Consider the following 14,795-nt stretch of genomic DNA (forward strand, 5'->3'; position numbering starts at 1 on the left):
GTCCGGTGGGGCGCGGCGGCCTCGGCGACGCTCGCGACCGCCCCGGACACCTGCCTCACCTGCAGGCCGGGGCGCCCTGTCGCCTGGAGTTGTCGTAAGGATGCGGGGAGCCAAGGCGCGCAAGTCACCCAGCAGAGTTTCTAGCCCCAGGTTCTCATTAAAGACAATTCTGAGGAGCCAGGACACACTTGGTACAAGAGGCTGCTTGAATAATTTAGCAGGAGGGACGCAGAGTCATTAATCAGCCGGACTGCTGACCAAAACCTCCAAGACATAGACTGCATATTCTATTTAACAGGAAACCAAAGGCGACTGTCTGAGTTACTTCTTGTTCCTGGCCATTTATTAGCTGTGTGACCTGCAGCGAGTTTCTTAACCTTTCTGAACCTCAGTGCCTTATATAAAATGAAGACGACAATGTGCATCGTTGCTGAGAAGATTAAATGAGATACAGGCTATAACGCGCTTAGCGCGTTACCTGGCACATAGACGCCCAGTTAATGGTGATGTCATTTATTTTTGCCACCCCATTCTCCCTTAAACTGAATTCAGGGTAAAATTAATTGAATTCACTTGGTGAAATGTGATCCTGTCATCCCTTGGTAGGCTTTTGGAAGAGAATCATCACTTCCTTTGATTTCTAACCTCCTCCACCATAATACAGAGTAATTATAATACACAGAGGTATTTCTGTAAAAGCAACGCTACCAAAAGATAGCTTTTCTAAAATAATTTTACCAAAGCATGTAAACATGTTTTCGTTAAGAAATATGTGCTTTAAAAGGAGCATGCAGTGTCTGGGCTAGCGCAGTATCTGGGCTATATCAGGGGCTAGCACTCTTGGCCCATGATATAATTTTTTTTCTTGCAACAGCTTCCATTTTAAAAACCAAGAGGAAACAATCAGAGTTATTGAGGTGGGCTGTTTCAGACACAGCCTTTGGAAACAGTTGCTTATAGAACGTTTTCTTCTTGAAGCCCCACACCAAGCACAGGGGGTGTGGAACTCTTGTGCGGCCTCCCCTGCTCTGCATGGACGCGCAGTGGCGTCTCATCAGCCTCAGGGGCTGGAGTTGTATCATAACCCTTTAGACTGAGCTGACAGGATTGTCAACTGCAGTGTATTTTTGGAAAACAGCCTACTTTTGGAGTTCTTAAATTAGTCGTAGCAAGTCTGTCTGCTTTTAAATTGGCTCTTTTTTTAAACACAGTGCACGTTGACAGCAGAGAAACTAGAAGAAAAGTAAATTTCAGATTAGTGAACTGGGGGAAAAAGTTTGTTAATGTGGGTGGTTTTCCCACTCAGGATTCTATAAATACAGAATCTCTTTCCCTGGTTCCTCACACCACAGATGGTTCTGTTTTCGCAAACCCGGTGGTGGTTATGTTGGTCAACCAAAAAGACTGTGCTTTTTTGTTATCTTGTGTGGTCATTTTCCCACCAGATAGATGGCTTCCCAGTCTTGGCCGTAGCCACTCAGGGCTATCTCAAATAAAATTTGCAAATTTTATTTGTGTTCAAACGTATATTTTCTGCCTGACCTGCCCTAGATTGTGTTTTTAGCCATTACAGTTGTCTCAGCCCTGCCACCTCTATTCCCCTAAGTTAATGACATTTCGTATCCCAGTAACACCTCGTTATGATCATTTCATCTCAAGGCAACTTCCCCTTCCTTCTATTTCACTGCGACATCATTGCCCCAAGTCAGTATCCCTTTTCCCTAAAGAAATATTTCACGCAAGCACGGAGCCATCCGATGGCGTGTTACGTCTTCCAGCAGGTGAAATAAAGAGAGGCCCTTTAAGTTGGAGGGAGCACTGACAACCCCAGGTCGGGACAGGTGGGAAGCAAGCTGCAGCGTGACTGCGATGGAAGAAGAAAGGTCGGGGATTTCTGGGTTCTAGCCTTTCAGTCTCCTAAACGCACAGCTGGAGCTTCCTGAGAAAACCCTTATAATGCTTCCTTTCTAGCCCTCGCTTTCAACATCTTTAAAAATAAGAGCGACTCATTCCTTTCACATCTAGTGTGTGGTGGGTGGAGTAAACGAAAAAGACAGTTGATCAAACTATGCTTTGAGCTGTTGTTAAATGACCCCATAGTTACCGCCTTTGTGGGGATTGACAGTTAGAGGAAAAGTTATCTTTGAAAATAAAATGCAGGCTATCTGTGTATTGAATTTGGCAGCGTTCGCGAACCCCACTACCTCTCAAGGCCCTAAAATTCACCAAAGACAGCCAGTGAAATGATGGTTAGAAATACCTCTTCACCAAGACTATTATTCTGGGCAAAGAAATTTCGTCCTTGATAATGAGATATCATCAGAAGGTATTCATCATCCAGAGGAAAACCCATGAAAAGGCCATAGAACAAGGCTCTGTGGCCTCTAGACTGACTGAGGAAAGCTCCTGGCACATGTCAGCCCTCGCTGTGGCCTCCACAGCACACTGTTTTCTCAGAGATGACGTGAGAAGATGTGAGCTACTGCGGTTATGTGCGTGGGGCTCAGCAGCTATCCAGGCCAGGAGTGACCTGTCACAAACACACCTCGGTAATAACTTCGTGTAATGGTCGTCTTTGGAATCTACACCCAGTTACTTCTTTCCTCCTCTGCTAATATTTTTAACCTAAAATAATTTGATTGATCTTTGATAAACGTACTTTTTCTGGGCTTATGAAAATTGATGTGGAGTACATACTAGAGAAAGAGGAGGGAACTGATGGCTTTATTCCTAGCCGCCCTGTGGGAAAGATGTAGCTTAGTTGACACGAGCTCATCAAGTCGACCGCGGGTATAACCGTATAAGATTCTGGTTGGTTTGACCAACGCCTTGTAGGATACATATTGCTCCGAATTTTAAGCCAGAAGTTTTGTTTCCACTCTTGTATATTTTATGATAACTGGCTGGAAAAAAATTTCTTTTTCAATTACAATTAAATCACCAATGTATAATACTATGCTGTTTCCTACAGAAGAAATTCAGAGGCTTTGTTCTGTTTTCTAGGGATTTTCAGGCTTGGACCAGCGACACTGACACCCTCAGAGACCGTCGTTACTGTCCGTGATTTCCATTGTTTTTAGAGTTCTTTCACATAGCCTCTTTTGATATTCTATTGATATCAGCAAAGAATTCAGCTAAGGGTCCAGAAATGACCGGAAGGCGAGGTCAAGCTGACAAGTGGGGGGTAACTGCGCTCTCACGGGTTTCATGTTGTGGTGAGGAGGCATTGGGGAGGGAGCAAAGGCACCACCTCCCCCTGTGTTAAGGGACGTTTCCTGAAAGGGGTGGAGTTTAAAGACTTGGTGTTAATTCGAAAATGTGTAATGCCAGCTTTTTTTCTTCCTAACTTTATTTATCCAGCTGCAAAACAAAGTTAGTTTTGCTGTGCTAGAGAACTGCTTGTGAGTTATATACCCAATTCGGAAGAGTGACACAGCCACCAGCTTCCCTCCTTCAGACTCTCAAGGGAAGGAGATGTGAATTCCGTCTGGGCCCACCGCGTAAAGTAGGAAAATTGTTGGGTCTGTAGGGCTTTTTTTTTCTCCCTTCTTTCTCTCAGCTTCTCCCGGCTTCTCAGAAAATGCACCTGGGATGCTGTATCATTGAATATGCCTGGGAATCGATGCCAGTGGGAGGGCCCTAAAGAAGAAGGAGAATGGGACCTCTCCTACCATGGAGAAGAATCCAGAGGCAAGGTTTCACAGAGCAGAGTCCTGGGTAGAGTTTGTTTGGAATGTCCCCCTCCCGCTGTGTGTGCACTTCTGTCTTCATCTCTGTGCTTCCTCCCACCCCCACCCCAGCCCTCTCACTCAGCCTTATTTTTCTTCCTATGCCTACTTTTCCTTTCCCTTTTTACCTCTATGCCTTAACCCTGCCAGTGACCCCCTTGAGAATTTATTAGCCATGATAGTGGCCCTTGGGCCCTGAGAAAATGTCATATCAAAAGATGCTTTGAAGTATTGACCCTGTGCTGAGCGCTGCACTAGATACTTTAGGAGAAACAGGGTGGTTAAGCTCCGTCTGTCCTCTTTAGAAGTTCCTGGTGAACAAGAGGGTAAACACCGATATGAGACAGGACGGGGTGTTGATCCAATAGGCACAAACCCCAGGTGCTGGGAGCAGGGAGTAGGGGGGCAGGAGGACCCTCAGGTTCCCCCCAGAGGACATGACTCCAGTGCTCCAGGGTGTGGAGGGTTTAGATGAAATCGGGGAGGGGATTTGTAGGGTTAGGGATGGCCTCCTCCCCTGCTCTGCCCCCCACCGCTATCTCCCACCCTAGGTCTCGGCTCCAAAGCCACCTCCTCCAGGGAGTCCCCCACGCCCCTCGGCTGGGTTTGGGACCTCCAGTGTCTCCCGTCGTGTCCAGTACTGACGCTGTTTGTGACACTCACCACACTGACCTGAAATTTCTTGTTTGTCTCTTCAACCTTTTGGACCAGGTCCTTGAGAGGGGAGCCTAGGTCTCGTTCACCTTTGCAGGCCAGCTCGCGGCACTGTCCCCACCCCCAGAGCTGCTGATAAATGCTCACGGGATGACCAGGCCGTCCAGGTGAAGGGCACGGGGTAGCACAGCTCAGAGGCACAGACGTGCCTGACACAGAAGTGCGGTGTGACTGAAGCTCGGGCCGCCTCCCTCCACCGCCCCATGGGCTTGCCCCATCCACTGTCGCCTCAAGTCTGAGCCTCTCGCCTCCCTGGCCTTCTGCTGGTAAACGTGGTTGAGTCTCACCCATCCTAAGAAGACGCCTCCTTTCAACTATCGACCCATCTTTTTCTCTCTTTCCTTCCCTTCAGTAGCAAACTCCAAAAAATAATGGTTGCTGGGGCTGGCTCCGTGGCCGAGTGGTTACGTTCGTGTGCCCCGCTGCAGCGGCCCAGGGTTCGGATCCTGGGCGCGGCCATGGCACCGTTCGTCAGGCCACGTTGAGGCGGTGTCCCACATCCCACAACTAGAAGGACCTGCAACTAAGATATACAACTGTGTACAGGGCGGGGGGTGGGGAGATAAAGCAGAAAAAAAAAAAAAGATTGGCAACAGTTGTTAGCTCAGGTGCCAATCTTTAAAAAAAAAAAAAAAGAACGTGGGCGAAGGATAGCCACTTTTTTAAAAAAAATAAAATAAAATAATGGTTGCCACTTGCTGCTTACACTTTCTCGCCTTCCACTCCCTCTGCAGTCTACGCAGTACATCTACTGTCCCCACCATCGACTCTTCCCTGCCGAAGGCTACGGCCATCCTAAGCGCCAGATCTGACCTCCCCTTTCCAGGCATTATCCCATTCACCGTCTCCTGCTCATCCCCCAAGACCAGTCGAGACATGGCCCCTCAGGTAAATTTCCCCTGACCTCCAGAGCAGACCAGGTGCCCCTCCCTGGTCCCTGGCCTGAAACACAGTCCTCTCTTAGCGTCCGTGATCCTCCTTCTATTTCTCTGGCCAGTTTTGGTGTCTCTTGGTGCTTCTGTCCCACCAGCTCTGAAGAAAGGACTCTGTCCTTGCCTCGGGGTTCTGTCTTGGGACTGTTGTCCCTCAATACACTCCCATTAGGGGCCTCATTCTCTCCAAGGCTTCATTCCCCACCCAAATGCCAATGACCTCCCTAACCTTTATTTCTGACCCTTAGTTCTCCCCTGAACTCTGGATCCATGTGTCCAATTTCCTACAGGATTTCCCCATCCAATGTCCTCGTGATCCCTCCTTCTCAGAATATACAACTTGAACTCATTACCCATACCTGCCACCCAAACCAAATCCTTCCCAGTTTCAACTGAAAGCATTACCTGAACATCTCAGTCATCCCTAACCATTCCTTCTTCCTCACCCTCCACAGACAATTGGTCACCCTGGTCTGTTGTATCTAATCTCCAGAATATCTCACATCTGTCCCCTCCTCATGCCTGTGCCCAAGGCTCTCACTGTCTCTTGCTAGGACTGTTGCAGTAGCCTTCTAACTTCTCTCCAGTCTCCAAGGATTCCTGCCCATCCTCCACAAGGAAACTTTCTGAAACGCACATTCAATCACGGCACTCATCTGTGTTAGAGTGTCCAATGACTGATTGCTCTGCTGCTTCCAGGATAAAGTCCAAACTCTAGCTTGGCAGGCCTGAGAAGGGCAAGGTGTAAAGGCCATATCACCCTGCAATGTTCCGTGTTTTGATCTGTGACCCTTCACAGCCTAATCTCCAGCCTCACACACCACAGCCCCTCAAACACATCAGGCACTTCCAGGAACCGGCCTTTTGTTTATGTAGCCCCCTCATCCCGGAATGTGTCCTCCATCCCATGGGGTTCATTGAAAGTAAATATGGTGTCAGCCATCTTTGTCCACCCAGCGTCCCCCAGCCTGGTGCCTGGCATGTAATAGGTACTTGGTAAACATTGAATGGAGAACTCCCACGTCAAGGAAGGCCCAGCTCTCCAAGGTGACGTCTCTGCTGCTCCTGACCACTGCCCACTTCCACCCCCATTAGATGTGACGGCTCCTCCCAGCCTTCATTCCTTTAACGATATTCCATGAGGGCCTGCTCAGGACAGGTGCTGTGCTAGGAGCGAGGGCTACAGGACACTCCAGTCAGGGTACTAGACTGACGAGTAAACGCTTACAGCCCTGAGGTAAATGCTGTGACAGGCTCCTGTCACACTTTCCTGCAGCGAAACTGACACGAAAAGCTGAATCACGACCACTATGACGCTGGGGAGTACGGTGTCGGGAGCAGGAGTGGGTTAGACGAGCCCAGTGTTCCGTGATGTGTTAGTCCATTGTGGCTGCTGTAACAAATACCACAGACTGCGCAGCCTATCAACAACAGGTGTGCACGTCTCATAGTCCTGGAGGCTGGAAGCCCAGATCGAGGCACCAGCCTGGCTGCGTTCTGGGGAGCGCCTGCTTCCTGGCTCACAGCCAAGGCCTTCCCTGCGTCCTCACGGGGTGGGAGGGGTGGCAGCTCTGTGGGTCTCTTTTACGGGAACACCAATCCCACTCCTGAAGGCTCCACCCTCCTGACTGATCGCCTCCCAAAGGCCCCACCTCCTAGCACCGTCAGCTTTTGCGGTTAGGATTTCAAGAGACGGATTTTGGGGGGACACCAGTGTTCAGACTGTCGCACGTGACAGCTGGATGTGCCGGCTGCACAGCAGGGCAACTGGCGAGAGAGCCCTTCTCCTGAGCAGGGGCCCGTCACTCCTACACCTTCGTCATCTGCTCCCCTCTTTCTGTTCCCTGAGAACCATCTCCCTCTGCTGACACATTCTGCTTAGCTAGCTTTTTTTTCTTTTAGGTTTCAAATGAATTTATTTGCTCTGATAATGAAATTAAATCTCTGAGATCTTACTTGGTGGCAATCAATTGTTTAACATGAACATGAGAGGTTTCTTTCTTCAGTTACAGCAAATAGGTTATTCACAGAATCACATTATTCTTCTCCCTTTATTGTTTTTTTTGTGTGTTCCATTTACTTATTGGATTTCAAAGTATTTTAAAGCAAGGATGAAACTATTATGAATATCTCATTATTATGCTCTTGTGCTGCCAACATAACAAATGATTTCATCTTTTTTGACAAGATGGCATTCCTTGCTAAAGTTCAGATATAACCATGGTTGCTTTTATTTTTTTATTTAATTATTTTTGTGGAGGTCATATTGGCTTCTAACGGTGTGTGATTTCAGGTGTACATGATTATATATCAGTGTCTGTGTAGACTGCATCATGAGTCTGCTTAGCTATCTTAAACAGTCTCCTGGTTTCTAATCAGACTCTGCCACCTCGTCCTAGTTCTGTCTGTAACAGGAGCGCAGCCTGTCTCACACTCTGCTCTGTGTCACAGCCGTTTGTGACCCTGGGATGGGGCCTGGGTCTCTCTTGCCGAATGGAGCGCTTTATACACAACAGACCAACACATTTGGTTGGGCGAGCAGTCACACTTCCCTCTTCAGCCCCACTACCTGTGGCCACTGACCATTGTCCACAGCCTCGTATCAGAGCATCTCAGGGTGAGAAGGTGCTTAAAAATAATGTACACCAAGCACCCCTTAGTGCCGGACCTCCTCCCCGACCCTGCACCAACCCCTTGTCCAGCCCGTGTTCTAGTCACTCGTGCAGAGACCTCCCTGCCTCCCGAAGCAGCCCATTCGCCCTCTGACTATCGGGCGGGATCTGTATGCCTGTGAGCTTTGCCCAGCTCCGTTCCTTCCTCCACAGAACAGCCCTTTAAACAGCTGAAGGCTGTCTCCAGTCTCCTGAGGAGTCTCTTGGCCAAGCTGAACACATCTCCATTCCCTCACCCCTTCCTCGCATGGTGGTGTTTCAGCTGTCTTCACCATCTTGCGCGTTGCCCTTGGAAGGCCCTTGATACTGGCCAGGTTGGACACAACACGGCTTTCTCTTTCGAGCTATTGACCCAAAGAGAACACTCAGTCATAAGTTTCATACAAGCAAAAAGCAAAAAAGTTACATGTAAGGTTTGAAAATAGGCTGCTGGTTGCCTCGCTGCTCCAAACACCCTGCCACCCGCTCCACCCACGACACATCCCGACGTAACTGGGAAGGGCAGTCGGCGCGCGCTAAAAATGTTAATTTTGAAAAGATGCAAGTGCAACTGCTAGAAGTCTGTATTTTCAGAAGTTTTCTGTGAGCTCATTGAAGTTAAGGATTGGGCCAGCTCCAGCCATTCATCCCCCCAGAGGTGTACAGTCTCGGCTTCTCTGGCATAGCATAGACAAGAGCGGTCTGGGCTGACCTCATGGAGCAATAAGGAGGTGAGGTCTGGAGGCCTGTCTGCCCTTCCTGCACCCCATCTCCCACTGTCCCCGGGGCCACCTCCTTCCCGTTTCAGGAACCAGACCATGCCAATTGTGCTTCTGCACGTCTCAGAAACTCATCGATCACAGAGCTCCAAGAAGGGTGGGACTATGTCTATCTTTTCACCCTGTGTCCTATCCTCCCCCATCAGAATTGCTCTTCAGAAAACATTTCATCGAGCTACTTATATTCTCGTATGAATTCATGTCAGTACATTATTTTCCCAGGGATATCCGCATCTTAAATATTATTTCTAATTATGGTCTCCAGTTAAGGGAAGTCCAAGCCTCAGCTAAGAAGTGAACATGGGTGGCGAGATGCGCAGTGGGAAGAAGCTTCCTTCTCGGGCTTCGGTTTTATCACCTGTAAACTGAGGGGCATCTGATCCCCAGCTCTGGCATCTGTGAGTCAATGATGTATTTGGTGTTAGTAAAACCTCATTGTTCCTCGTGGTTCTCCAGAGAAACAGAACCTGTAGGACGTACATCTACAGAAGGAGGGTTATTGCAAGCAACTGGCTCACACATTTATGGAGCCTGACCAGTCCCGGGATCTGCAGGGTGAGCTGACAAGCTGGAGACCAAGAGGGCCAGTGGGGTAGCTCCAGTCTGAAGGCTGGCAGACTCAAGGCCCGGGAAGAGCCGATGGTTCAGTTTGAGCTCAAAGCCAGAAAAAATCTGGTGTCCCAATTCGAAGGCAGTCAGGAGGGAGGAATTCTTTTTTTTTTTTTAAAGATTGGCACCTGAGCTAACAACTGTTGCCAATCTTTTTTTTTTTCCCCTGTTTTTCTCCCCAAATCCCCCCAGTACATAGTTGTATATTTTAGTTGTGGGTCTTTCTGGTGGTGGCATGTGGGATGCCGCCTCGGCATGACCTGACGAGCAGTGCCATGTCTGCACCCAGCCTCTGAACCGGTGAAACCCTGGGCTGCAGAAGCGGAGCACGTGAACTTAACCACTTGGCCATGGGAGGGAGGAATTCTGTCCTACTCAGAAGAAGTCAGCTTTTTTTATTCTATTCAGACCTACAACTGATTGGATGAGGCCCACCCACGTTTGCTTTACTCAGTCTACCGATTTAAAGGTTAATCTCATCCAAAAACACCTTCACAGACACCCCCAGAATAACGTTTGACCAAATGTCTGGGCACTCCATGGCCCAGTCAAGTTGACACATAAAACCATCACACTCATAGAGGTAGACAACAGTCACTCAAAAGGCCTGGCCCTGGTGCGAACAAGAGAGCTGTCAGACGGGCAAGTTGGAGCTCCTGCACGGGCAGGCAAGGCTGTCCCAGCTGGGTAACCCCACCTCTTCCCCTGCCCCTGCCCACCACCCCCACAACTTCTTTCCACTCACCCTTCACAACTTCAGTTTTTTTTCTTTTTTTATGTTAAAAAAATCTTTAAAGCATTTTAAGGAAAATATCCATAAAATTCATAGATATTAATAAATTAAATGAAATGTTTCGTTTTATAGCAAACTGAAACAAAAACCACAAACTCGTTAAAAAAAAAAATGTGAAATCACTCATCACTCACAGAGCAGTGCTAAACGGAATCTGAAGGTCGGAAGGAAGTCCCACAGTAAACCACGTGATGCGCACAGGCCAGCGCGCCACCGCCAGCCGCCCAGCACTGGGGGCAGGCGTGTGGGGCTGGGGTTGTCCACCTGCTCAAGATGAAGATGGCCTTCGTTTGCCCATTCATTTTGCTTGCTCAATAATTCCTTTAATCAAGCAAGTGAATCTGTTGAACATCTACTCTGTGTACGTACAGATCTACATTCGAGGCAATGCAAGGAGGATAAGATGCAGCTTTTGCCCTGAGGAACTTGGTGGGGGAACCAATTGCAAAGTCCTGCGTGGGCTTCGGATCTCACTTTAGCATCATTTCTCCTGGGAGGCCCTCTCCAATGGCCCTCGGCCCCAGGCCTCATCCCAGACGGGGGTGGGGCCCCCCATGCAGTCCCCCAGCCCTGTGTCCCTCATCTCAGCACTGTCACACGTTCTGTAATTACTTTTGTGGATCTCCAAACCCTCACTGGTGGGGGACCTCCCAGAGGGTGGGGGCTGCTCCTATCTCTTCGGCTGCCACAGCTCTGGCACGTGTTGGCTGCTTCGTAAATGTTTGTGGAAAGAATTAGTAGGTGAATAAGTCAAATAAATTTTGTACATGAGTACCACGGGCGAGGAGGCTGCGAGGAGACTGAGGAAGAAGTGGTTAACCTCGGGGACCAGCGCAGGAGATGTTTAAGCTGAGAGGTGGAGAATAAACACAATTTCAGTGCACAGAGAAGAGACAGAGGGTTTTCCGTGACGGGGGGGGGGGGGGGGGGGGCGGCAAGTGCAAAGGCCTCAAAGCTCAAAAGAGCAGACTTTTGTTGAACGGTGGGGGGCAGCTCCTTGTGCCGATGCAGGGTTTGAGAGGCCACAGCACTAGGGCGGTGGTGGTGAAGGGGGTGACAAGGTGGATGGAGACACGCGTGAGGGGCCGTGTGCAGGTGAGTCTCCTGAAGTCCCGGGCACCGAGCACGGGGCACGCAGCTCGGGCGTTGGGGAGATCCCTCGGGCTGCCGGACAAGCAGAGGCCTTACGCTGGCAGCAGCGGCGGGCGTGGAGACTAGAGAAAGGGAGATGGGTGTGGTGACCATATTAGTCCAGGAGAGAGTTGACACGACAGTGGCAGTGAGGTCAGCAATGGGGCACTCAACCTGCAGGAGGTTTAGGATGTGGAATCACTGAGACATGGGGTTTTCTTTGTGACTAATGCACGAGACAGAGAAAACGTATGTGCGATCGATTAAAGTGCTCCTGTATTTCAAACGTGTCCATTAAGTCAAAAACCCTCTGGCCTGTTTCGTAGAAGGAAATAACCTTTGTTCCTGTTTTAAAAATGTCCTCCTAGTAGTGGTTTTCTGCCCGTCCTTTGTGTTCCTATATATTGTTGGCACTTGTCAAACTGCCTTGTACCATTAGAAATAGCTTTTCACTTGAGCGTGTCTTGTTTTCCCGTGAGGAAACCCAGCAGTCAGGGAGCAGGGCAGCGGCTACTCGTCCCCACTCCCCTCCTAGCCTCACGCCGCGGTGCCTCAGCCCTTCCAGGCCCCCCGCGAATGGTGATGGTTGATGGACTGATGGCTCGGTGCTCATCAGACGAGAAGGGTCAACAGTCCTCTGCTTTGAAAATATATACAACCTTTTTATTTTAGAATAATATTAGATGTACAGAAAAGCTTTAAAAACAGCGCCGAGGCTTCCTACATACGCCTCACCTCCAGCTTTTAAAATTGGTGACGGTAGAACAAAACAGCCTTGAGTCGGCGTGCCCGCGGGCAAGTCGCATCAGCTCCGCAGGCCTGTTTGGTGGCTGGTGAAGGGACCCAGGGTCGGCGGTGCCTGCATGCTGTCTACACGGCGCTGTCACAGGTGACAGAAGAGGCCCGGCAAGGCGGCCTCTGGGTCCGGGCGGCAGCTGGCGCGGCTGCTCGCTGGCTGGCCCCCATTGTGCTTCCCTGAGCCTGGTCCCTGTCCAGGACCCAGGTCACAGCCCCACCTCAGCTGCCTGGTTTTTGTTGCCAGAGCCCAGGGTAACATAGGGTCCGGCATTTGAGAAAGCAGACAAATTTGATGAAAAGGAGGGAAAGGGAGAGCATTAATCGGCAACTGTAAAGTGCCACACGGTGTACCAGGAGACGGGGCGCAGGGCCCAGAATCAGGGCAACTGAATTCTAGAGTTGTGTCTGTGTCGATGACCTACTAACTCCCAGGGTCCAAAGAGAGAATGACTTGTCAGAGGTCAAATGCTAGTAAGGGGCAGACTGGGGCCAAGGGACCCCATTGCCAAGGTCCCAAGCTGCCTCCTAATGTGTGTGGAGATCCAGTGACAGTGTTGGGTGTCAGAAAGTCTCGGCTTTGATCAGCCCTCCAGCCAAAGGTGACAAAACTGCCAGGCCACTGTAATCAAATCTGACCCTGGAACCAAGGGCTCTTTCCCGAGTGGCACAAGCAGCAACCCGAGATCCAAGCGGCCACCCCGAGGATGCTCCCACCCTGCTCTTCCTGAGGCCCCTTCCCACTGCCACCGGCTCTGCAGGGAGGGGCGCCCCAGGCCAGACATGCACAAGGATGGGGCACTGCCCACCTGACCCCACCCCAGCCCCCTGTCTCCAGTCCCTGGGCTCAGACCACGAGCCAGGCCCTGGGGCTCCAGCCCCCTTGGGAGACGGGCAGGATCCGGCATGATGGGGGCAGAGAGGGCTGTGGAGGAGGCTGACCACTCCTCTCTCCACCACAAAGATCCTATTTCCCCCTCCTCTAAACCCCATTTGTATCTTTGATTCATGGTCTGCTTCCCACTTGCATCCTGCCCAATCCAATCACACACATTTGATTCACCCACGCTTGTGCCTTTCCACCTAAATTAAATGGTCCGTGAGGACACAGGCCAGATCGCCTTGTCCGAGCCCCAAGGGAGGCGACTCCGGAGCCCTCACTGCAGTGTCTCTGAGGCTAAAGGACTCGCAGTGTCCTTTGTGACCCTGAAACAGCCGCCACAGTGGGGAGGAGAACGCTGTGCCACCCAGGGAGAAAGTGCCACACGCCTGGTGGTCAGGGCCTAGGTGCTGGAGGCAGAAAGGCAATGTGAATGGCTGACTGGTGGTTCTTTCTGCATGTTCTCGCATCACACTCCCCCCGCCGACACACACAAAAGCCTTAAGCCAGGCCTTCGGCTCTGTTTCAGTGTGGGAGAAATTAGAGAACTAAAATACAAATGTAGGTATACATAGACACACACACATACATCAAGTCTACTGTCTTGAACTTGAATTGGAAGTATCAATATAAACTCACAGTGTATTTACATTAAAACAATTTTTTCCTAGTTTTGTCCACTGAAAAGGCCTGAAACCAATGAGCAATCCAGTAACAAGCACTCCTGATGCCAATACTGTGGGCTCTAAATACCTCTCCCCACAGAAAGCAATCAGAGAGCCTCAGAGGCAAGTGCTCATTCCAGGTGGGTGGCAGGACACATACAAGACGAGCCAGGACATCTAGTCATGCCAGAAAGCAAGAAAGCCTTCAAAGACCATGTAGGATCTTGTCAAAAGGACTCAGAAATCAGCTTGAAGAGGGTCCCACTGGCTGAAGATGGGAGCAACCTGAGCATGAATACCCGCAAAGGGCTGAGCCACGTCAAATACGTTTAAATCCATGAACTCCCTCCGCCATCACTGGGGGAGGCCAGGGAATCAGCTCATTATTTTGAAAACTGTTGGGGCCGGCTCCGTGGCCAAGTGGTTATGTTCATGCGCTCCGCTGCGGCGGCCCAGGGTTCGGATCCTGGGCGCGGACATGGCACTGCTCGTCAGGCCACGTTGAGGCGGCGTCCCACATCCCACAACTAGAAGGACCTGCAACTAAGATATACAACTATGTACGGGGGGTTTGGGAAGATAAAGCAGAAAAAAAAAAAAAAGATTGGCAACAGTTGTTAGCTCAGGTGCCAATCTTTAAATAAGAAAACTGATAAATACAAAGAAGGAGTCAAGTACTTGTTGAAGAAATAAAAAACTATCATCATTTTCCAATGCCTATGAAATAATGGATCCAAGAAATCAAGGACGACTAACATCAAAAAAGACAACTAGACAATACACATTCCCTTCTACGGAAGTACACAAATCTATGAAGCATTCTTACAAAAACAAACAAACAAACAAATCTGATCTGGTCTCTAACTTTAATTACCAATTTACAGAAAACACAGGGGCAATGAAAACGTGAAATATCCCCATGGGAATGCAATCAGCAAAATCCAGATGATCTAAGGGACAAACAACTCTGTTTCTTTAACAAATAAATTATAAGGAAAAAAATAAAAATTCAGGAGGTACCTATGGCTTACAAGAGATTTAAAAGACACAGCAACCAATTGCAATGTTTGGAACTTATCTTGATTCCAATTTGAACAAAAACTATACAAAAACTTTGT

The 14,795-nt window shown here is 49.5% G+C and overlaps 2 long non-coding RNA genes across 2 annotated transcripts; both read left to right on the top strand.

The window, feature by feature from the left end:
- Nucleotides 1–29: 29 nt before the first annotated feature.
- Nucleotides 30–3,392, top strand: LOC139079010 (uncharacterized). The gene is made up of 2 exons (XR_011532268.1): nucleotides 30–2,549; nucleotides 3,004–3,392. It is a non-coding gene; the product is annotated as an uncharacterized lncRNA (long non-coding RNA).
- Nucleotides 3,393–11,176: 7,784 nt separating this feature from the next.
- On the top strand, nucleotides 11,177–14,163 carry LOC139079011 (uncharacterized). Its single transcript, XR_011532270.1, has 2 exons — nucleotides 11,177–11,301; nucleotides 13,684–14,163. It is a non-coding gene; the product is annotated as an uncharacterized lncRNA (long non-coding RNA).
- Nucleotides 14,164–14,795: the final 632 nt, after the last annotated feature.

Source organism: Equus przewalskii, chromosome 23 (assembly GCF_037783145.1).
Source record: "Equus przewalskii isolate Varuska chromosome 23, EquPr2, whole genome shotgun sequence".
Taxonomy (NCBI): domain Eukaryota; kingdom Metazoa; phylum Chordata; class Mammalia; order Perissodactyla; family Equidae; genus Equus; species Equus przewalskii.